The following is a 9,151-nucleotide window of genomic DNA, read 5'->3' as shown; positions in this document are numbered from 1 at the left end:
GTTGGTAAGGACCATCTACTTATTTGATAAAAAAAACTCTTGAAATCACCAGTAAAATGAACAAAGAGTGAAAGTAATAGTAACATGCTTTTCTTTATTTGTTCATCCAGATGAAGATAATGGCCTTGCTTCCGAAGCTAATAAGGCAGGTTGTGAGGAAGACTTATGAGTCAGCAAAGAAGTTGATATTAAAAGCAAGCTTTATGTGGTTCAATTGATTTAAGAGTTGTGTTATGCTCCATTTTATCTAAATGGCAACATATTTCACATTGAGGCAATCGTATATACTGTCTCATTTATACAATCTTATTGATGAATGACATTATATCAATAAATATTGTTTAGATGAGATGGCTTTGTTTTGGAGGTCCATTCTGTGTATTTATCTTGCAAGAGAAGTGCTTGGTGTCAATTCAAGGACAAGCCTAAATGTTCAGGGTTAATTGTAAGGTATCAATTTAAAAATCATATTAGTATAATAATACAAAATCTCCAGGCAGTCAAATAAATGATAAAAGAAAAATTCCCAATTATCTAGAGGTTGAATAACCAAGCCTAGGTAAGAAAAGTTGTTTTTCTAGCTTATAGAAAATATCTTTCCCCTTCATAATGTTATTATACAGCAAAACATATCTGTGACAATGACAGCTGTTTCTTGTTTTTGCAAATTCTCTTCAACATACAGTTGCTATTGTTTAGTTACAAATTCCAAAAGTTTTACTACTCTAAACATGTTATTACAATCTATGGATTACAGGGTTATGATGCTTGCTGCTCATATACTATATTTGAGTATGTGTATTCTAACCAAGAAGCTCATATGTTCATTATTCATGTGCTCTCATGGGAATTTAATAAAGTATTCAACAATGTACAGCTACCACTTAAGAATGACAGTCTCCTCAGGAAAGGGGCAGCACACGCATTTGTCCCATTTAACATGGATCAGTTCACTCTTGGGGAAATAGGATTTAAAGATCAGGCCCCAATGACAGAACATGGTGACCTACAAAATAGCAAATTTTTAGATCCAAGAAGCAAGATTTTCTTTACATTTCATTTCTCATAGAAAGAAGGAAGTGACTCCCAGTCAGAGAAAGTAGATGGAGGTCTGAGTCTTGGAGAGAATCTTGTGACAGCATTTTAAGGGCCTGTGTGAAAAATCATTATCCCAACAGCTTCTGTACTGTTTATGCTAAAACTATAGATGGGCAACAGAACATTATTGCATAGTTTGAAAACTACAGTTTTACCCAAAATCCTTCTGGGATGGTTGTTGGAAGTAAGAATGGAAATTCGCCACCATACCACCTACAGCCCAGGTGGTTGGAGGGCTTTAAGACTCAGGTACACTATTACGAAGATGGCAATGCTCAATTGGTTAGTCATAAAGATGTTCAGGTTTCGATAACTGTTTTTAATGAAGTCCAAACTACTGAGGAGTTTATTAAAGTCATAGAGCATGCAGAAAATGAGTATCAGACAGCAATTAGTGGAAACTATCAAACAATGTCAGAAACCACATTCAATGCCTTGTGCCAGCAGCTTCCAGTTACTCACATCCAAATCGACCAGAACAAGGTACTCAGCTATAAGACTGGCTAAGAAATGCAGAATGCTTAAAGGCTGAATTCAGTATGTGGATTCTTCAGTACATGAAAAGAATGTTTTCAAGATGTGGCGATATGATAAATAAGTGATTTATAAACAAGAGTAACATTTTTCTAGGTCTTTCAGAATTAACAAGTTTTCTAGCCTTTAGAATACTGTTAAACCTATGTAATTGCTTTGATACTTTTGTGTTTTCTGCCTTGTAATTTTCTGTTCTCAATATATCTACTTGTCTGTTGTTTTTTAATTCTGCCACATTTAATGAGAGAGAGAGAGAGAGAGAGAGAGAGAGACAAAGACAGAGAACGCTATCCTGAAGTCATTTTACTGTTTAGAAAATGTTCCTGTCTACAAAACCGCGTTACTGATATAGACAGGTAATATGTTCAGTGCTTTTCTACCCCTGTACTTCAAAACACTCCTGGTATTTCCATGGTTTATACTGATCCACCAACAGTAAGAGGCTGTGCGACCAAATGTAGCCAAATGGAAGACGCATTCACCCTTCTCACTCTAATGATTTTGATCATCATTTATAACATTGCATAACTGTAGTTTTCAAAAGTTTGGATTGGGGCTTTTCAAGTCCTTCTGTTGATGGAAAAAAAAAGTTTTCTGGAAATTCCATTTTCGCCAGCTTCTTTGGGGAAATTTTTTTAAATCCAAAATCTTTAACCATGTTCCCTTCATGAGTGTGTCTGCTTTATTCCCTTCTTTCATTATCTCCTTGTCATCCAGTATCATTGTAGTTGCAGACATTTACATTATTAGCAGAGTTTTACCCATTGTTATTATTTTTTAAATTTTTTAAAGATTTTATTTATTTTTAGACAGAGGGGAAGGAAGTGGGAAAAAGAGGGGGAGAAACATCGATGTGTGGTTACCTCTTACATGTCCCCCAATGTGGGCCTGGCTTGCAACTCAGGCATATGCCCTGACTGGGAATCGAACCGGCAACCCTTTGGTTCACAGGCCAGCACTCAATCCACTGAGCCACACCAGCCAGGGCCCACTATTATTTTTTAATATTCAAGAACTGCTGACATATGTGGGATATACTAGAGTATCATTCTTTAGAGATGCAGATGAAGAAATAATAGGTATTTTATGCTTAAATACATTGTGGCAAGATTGTACAATAAGCAAATGACTCAATCAACTATGTAAATCCCAAACAAAGCCTTAAAATGAACCAAAGTGAAAATGATAACTTCCAGGCAGTATCTTTCTATTGTAACTTGTTATTTAAGGGAATGCTAGTGATTTATTCTAAATAGGATGTAAAACTTGTTCCAAATTACTTTCTCTCAGTCCTGCCTGCCAAGAACTTAAATGTAACTGTGATGTAGCCACCATCTCCAGGTATATTAGTAGGTGCATGTGTGATCTCATAATACACAGGTGACGTAGATGTGATATGACAACTAAAATGGTGGATTCATTTACATCGTTCACACTTCTATGGCCAGGTTTTATGAGATGGTCAGTTTTTAAAAAAACAGAGTCTTCCTACCTCTCCATGTCCATATCAAAAAAGAAGGGTGTCTATTCTTCAGCTTTGTTTTTGCTAAGTAACAGCCAAGCAAGAGTTGGTTTCCAAGTGATCTATTGAGCTTAGTGAGCATTTTTATTTCAAATAAAATATATTTGTATTATTTGACTATCCATTCATGCCACACTATCTTCTGTATCAGGTAGTCCAACAGAAATATACCTTTTTGGTTATAAAAACAATAGTTGACAGGAGATATACAAGTTTCAGGTAGTGACTATATCCAAAGAGATATTTCTATGGAATTGTAAACAAAAAATAAATGACAAAATCCCTGATATATTAGGTGATTCAAATTATATAAACAAAACAAATTATACAAACAATCTATAGCTTAACATTCCAGCTCTATATGTTGAACTACTAATATATCTCATATGAGATCAACATCCGTAGGGAATAGAAAAATATACTTTCCCCAGTAATACCTGCTCCAAATGAAATACCAAAGCTTGATAAATCCTTGATAAAATAGAGTTTTCAATACACTTTTTAAAGCATCTTGAATTATAAAATATTTTCTATATATAATAGAAATATATCATGTGAAATAGAAATTCACATGATAGTGAATGCATGATATTTATGCATATTTATATGTGATACTGCATGTATTATGTAAGCATATGTACATGTCTATGCATATATACTAACCAATAAAAACTGGAGATGAACAAGAAATGTACACATTCTTACAAAATACATAGTAGGAATTATATGTAAGCATATGTACATGTCTATGCATATATACTAACCAATAAAAACTGGAGATGAACAAGAAATGTACACATTCTTACAAAATACATAGTAGGAATTTTGTTTGATTTAGAATACATACTAGGACATACCACGTTTTAAAAGAGAGGATAATAAATTTTAGTGGTTGAAAAAAATTAAATTTCAAACTGTGGATAATTTGTTTTCAACTTAACTCCAATTAAAAAAAAAACTAGTCTGTCTATTTTGTCTTAATAATTACAGTAATCTAAGTTTTGAACATCAGCTTTCAATAGTGAGGAAACTCTTAAACTAAAAATGGTGAGCCCAGATGATACAAGTATAAATTTTCTGAGCAATATAAAATCTTAAAAATTGTCTGAACTAACTTTCTCCTTTTAGAATGAGTTAATTTATGTTTGAAAAAGTTTAATTAATTCTCTGAGACCAAAAAGTTTGCAATGGTAAAAACTGGGATAGAATTGAAATCTCTTGTTTCTGAATCTATGGTTCTTCTAATGACATTATTAGACAAGATAAAAGTAAACATATGCAGGGTATGTAGCAATAAAGTAAGTATGAAAGTTTCTTGCTCAAAAGTAATACTTTAACTACTTAATTATTATAATCTTTGGTTCATTTATATAGTTTATATATAGTATTGTATATTTATACTTTATGCATAGTTTATTTGATCAATTTTGTACACTTGATATGTTGAAGTTCCACTTAATTTGTATCCTAAAAATTAAATATTTAAATGATCCAAACTATTTAATATTTTAAATTCTTTTACAAGATTTAATAAATAGATAATAGTAAAATAAAATTTATTTAAACAACAAGCAAAAGAAATAGTAGACTTGGTCAATGTTTTTTGAGTTTTAATTAAAGATTTTTTTTTAGTTTTATTAAATATTCCTTATGATACTCTAAAACTTGGCACATGAAAATGTCTCTTCTATGAACAAATGTAGTATGTTAGAGGCTATATTATTTCTACTTTGTGAAATAAGAAGGAAAATGTGAGTATATATATTTGGAAAATTATACCAGTAGTTTCCTTTATCTTTAAAGAATAATTCTGTACCTCTTTATTACTGTCAACATAGTCTCCAAATGATGTATAATGGCAAAATACATTTATCATCTAATTTATTGGTAAATTTTTTTAACAACAGAATATTTAGCTAATCCTTTCGTTATTTCCATGTACAAAATATCTAACAAAAATATTGAGCCAATGCTGCTTATATGTCTTCTAGATAAATATATGACTATAATACCTGATTCATTACTGTTTTAAAATTAAGTTCAAAGACATTAATATGGATTAATTGTTAAAGAAATAAACAATATTTACAAAAATGCCATAAAGACTCTAAATAAAAATAAGCATAATAAATCAAGACTAATGTTTAGGCAAGTGAACTCTGATTTTTTTAAATTAAATATTTAATCACAAGCAAGTTCTGAAATTTCCCTTTTCCTCATTCAGATAGAACTGCAAGTTTCCATTGCCAGTCCAAATGGTAGTACTGTCAGTCCTTGAACTCCACTCTGCTTTCAGTTGACCCTGCTTGGCTTCTGAGCTCCTTGCACTGAGCAGGGCCCCAAATCACCAGATGATTTGAAGGTAAGAAATGCAATGTCTTCCTTCTCTCCACCTGTCTCTCCTCATGGACCTTGGGATCTCAAAGCCTGGCTGCCTTTGCAACCTGCAACTTCAATTTTTACTCGTTTTCTCTGTGATATTGCCAAAAGCTTCACTGGCTTCTTTTTTCTGCCACCTTCTGTTTAGCTTCTCAGTTGCCCCTTGAGCCTCATCACATGCCAAAAATAGGCTAAAGGCAGAGAAGAAAAGCATCATAATGAACTCCTCTCTTTGGAATCTTGGCTCTTCTTGTTCCAACTGCCTTAGCAATGCTAATGTCTTCAAAAAGAATTTTCTTGTTTGGATATTTTATCCAACTTTTCTATGGAACTTCCTATATCTGTTACAAACTCACTAAAGTTACAATTTCTTGATTGTATTTTTCAAGTTAATCCTTTAAAGTGAACAAAACTTGATCACAAGCCTGATCATCCAGCCCAGTTTATGAATGCACCAGTTCACTATAGCATTTGTAGATATATTTTGAGGATGGAGTCAGTAGAATTGACTCAAGGAATAGATCAAGATATGCAAGAGAGGAGTTAATGATGACACCAAAGTTTTTGAGCCTTCCAACTTCAAGTTGGTGTTGCATTTACTTAGAGGGTTGAGGCTGCAGGAGGAGCTCTTCTAGGGAAAAAAAAATATGCAGGTGGTTATGAGTCTGAGGTTCATGAGAGAAACATAGATAAAGATATGAGATCAGGATTAAATTGATTTAATTCTAATAAAAGAAATATACAAACAAAATTTCCTATTATTTCAAAATATTTCTATCCCAGTCATATTTAATCTAAATAGACACTAGGGTTGTGAGGCTGTTTTCCCTGAAACCCTCTCAAAGGATGGCTGTTTTTAATCCCACAACTCTTAAACCTCTAGGGCTGAGGTGGTTAAGTATTTCTTGTTTTTCATTGTAGTTTTCAGTCAAATTTTTCCCATTAAAAGATGCAATACACTTTTCAAAAGTAACATATTTCACTTTGTTTCATAATCTTACAAAACAAAGGGCTGCTATTGATGTCCAGCAAAATCTTATCACATTTCCCAGGTACATTGCTTATCTATTTTTCTAGATAAGTATTTCACAACTTCCATACTTTGTTGTCTCATTTCTTACCCAGATTCTCAGCTTTTTCACTTTATTACTCTAAGAATTAAAACACACAGGAGTGAATCAAACATACTCTACCCACTAACCTCAGAGTATTTGCCTTACCTCTTGCTACTATATGAACTTCTATCTGAGGCATTTCTGCCTAAATCCAGTGTTTTCACTTATGAACTAAATCTTATCTTTCCATTACCTTCAAATCCACAGTTCCCACAATTATTTATCATGTTCTGAATCATTACCTTTTTTCTTTCCCACTGTATGTATTTCATCTACTAAAGGCATGTTCATATTGCTTAGTCAGTAAAATACCTTTTCTTGACTGCACTTCTCAATCCCAAGAAACATGGAAATTCTTTGTAATTTTGGAGCACAACTCCTTAGTATGTTTGAGGTTTCTATTATTTTATTTTCATTTTTTCTTTAAATTTTCTCCAAGCATACATTGCTCCAGTGAAATTCTTCTTATAAAGGTCTTCAGTGACCACCATGTTGCATAGTCCAGTAGTTAAACCTCAGTATTTATATAGTTGATTACTTTCTCTTCCTTGACAGACAATTTTAACTCAGCTTCCAGACACCATCTCTGCTTTTTTCCTCCCCACACTCCACCAACTTCAGTGACCATTTCTTCTTAGTCCTGCTGGCTAGTTCTTACTCATTGCCTTGACCTATTCATGTGATAGTGATCCATGGATCAATGCTGGGACCTTTATTGTACTCTACTGAGCTCAATATTTTCTATGTGCTCACTAAGTTTCAATATTCATTCTTTTGTACAATGTCAGAAAGCTAATATCTATAAATTGTTGTAGGCCCCTTGCCCTTGAGTTTGGCTACTGGGAAACACAAGCAATAGGCTTAAAAATAATATGGTTGGGTTTTGGGTTATTTAGTCTCTTAGCTGTCTCCATCCTGGATTTCCTGGGTTTGCTCCCTCACTTTACCAAAGAACAAAACTGCTGTTGGAAGCCAATATTATACACACACTCTCCTCAAGCCAATTCTACTATCTCTTGCTATTTGTCTATAAACTACACACACCTTTGTGTATATTTATTAAATCAATTTTTTTCTTCTATCATTCTTCTGCTGATATGCTAGTTCATACATAGTAGCTGTGCATGCACACACACATACCATATAGGATAAAAGAAAAGAAAAACCAACAATTTAATGGATAAATAATTCATTTCCAGTGGAACATGGAGGATAGGATTTCAGCATAATATAAAGAACACTAGATCCAGAAGTTAGGATCTCATTAGAATGTCTTCAGAATTCTCTGAGTTCTAGTATGTTTCAAGAGTTCCTATTCTTCAATGCAGCTGTAGTAGAAAACATCTACTGCAATATCTATATTTTGTAAATTTGTAAAGAGCTGGGTCTTGATATTTCTGGTCCTGAATCAAAATTTCTGTAGGCTCTTCTTATTCCTGAAGAACTGAGGAAAGCAAGGGCTGCTTTGCACAGGCATTGGGCATCTATATAAGGTTTCTAGACCCACCTCAGAACAAAAGATCTGCACAGATTGAAAGTGAAGGGATGGAAAAAAAATTTCACACAAATGGACCTGAAAATAAAGCTGGAATAGCAATACTTAGACAAAATAGACTTCAAAACAAAAGCCATAAAAAAGGACAAAGAAAATCACTTCATAATACTTAGGGGTAGAATCCATAAAGAAGACATAAACATTGTAAACATATATACACCCAACATAGGAGTACCTAAATATATAAGGAACATCTTGGAGGACTTCAAGAAAGATATAGACAATAACACACTTATAGTTGGGGATTTTAACATCCCCTGTCAACAATGGATAGATCTTCCAAACAAAGAATCAAGAAGAATATGGTGCCACCGAATGACTCTAGATCAAATAGACTTGATATATACAGAACATTTCACCCCAAAAGAAAATATACATTCTTTTTAAATGCACATGGAACATTGTCAACCACATGATAGGACACAAAACAAGCCTCAACAAATTCAAGAAAACTGAAAATATAGCAAGTATATTCTTGGATTACAAAGGCTTGAAACTAAAAACCAACCTTGAGGAAAAAACTCAAAAACATTAAAAAATGTGGAGACTGAATAACATGTTATTAAATAATGAATGGGGTCAACAATGAGATCAAGGAAGAAATCAGAGAGTATTTGGAAGGAAATAAATGAACACAGAGCAACCCAAAACTTGTGAGACATGGAGAAGGTAGTCCTGATAAGAAAGTTTATAGCAATACAAACTTACCTGAAGAAGACAGAAATCTCAAATAAACCACATAATTCTACATCTACAAGAACTGGAGGAACAACAACAAACAATGCCCAGAGAGAGTAGAAGGAAAGAAATAATCAAGATTAGAACAGAATTAAATGACATTGTGACTAAAAGAACAATTCAAAAGATCAATAAATCCAGGAGTTGTTTCTTTGGAAAGATAAACAAAATTGACAAACCTTTAACCAGACTCATGAAGATAAAAAGAGA

At 33.1% G+C, this 9,151-nt stretch overlaps 1 pseudogene; it reads left to right on the top strand.

The window, feature by feature from the left end:
* The first annotated feature begins 820 nt into the window (after positions 1–820).
* LOC129081046 (F-actin-capping protein subunit alpha-1-like) lies at positions 821–1,623 on the top strand (annotated as a pseudogene).
* The last annotated feature ends 7,528 nt before the right edge of the window (positions 1,624–9,151 follow it).

Source organism: Pteronotus mesoamericanus, unplaced genomic scaffold (genome assembly GCF_021234165.1).
Source record: "Pteronotus mesoamericanus isolate MK-2021 breed Mesoamerican mustached bat unplaced genomic scaffold, CSHL_Meso_final contig_94, whole genome shotgun sequence".
Classification (NCBI taxonomy): Eukaryota; Metazoa; Chordata; class Mammalia; order Chiroptera; family Mormoopidae; genus Pteronotus; species Pteronotus mesoamericanus.
This window is presented reverse-complemented; position numbering and strand designations above follow the sequence as displayed.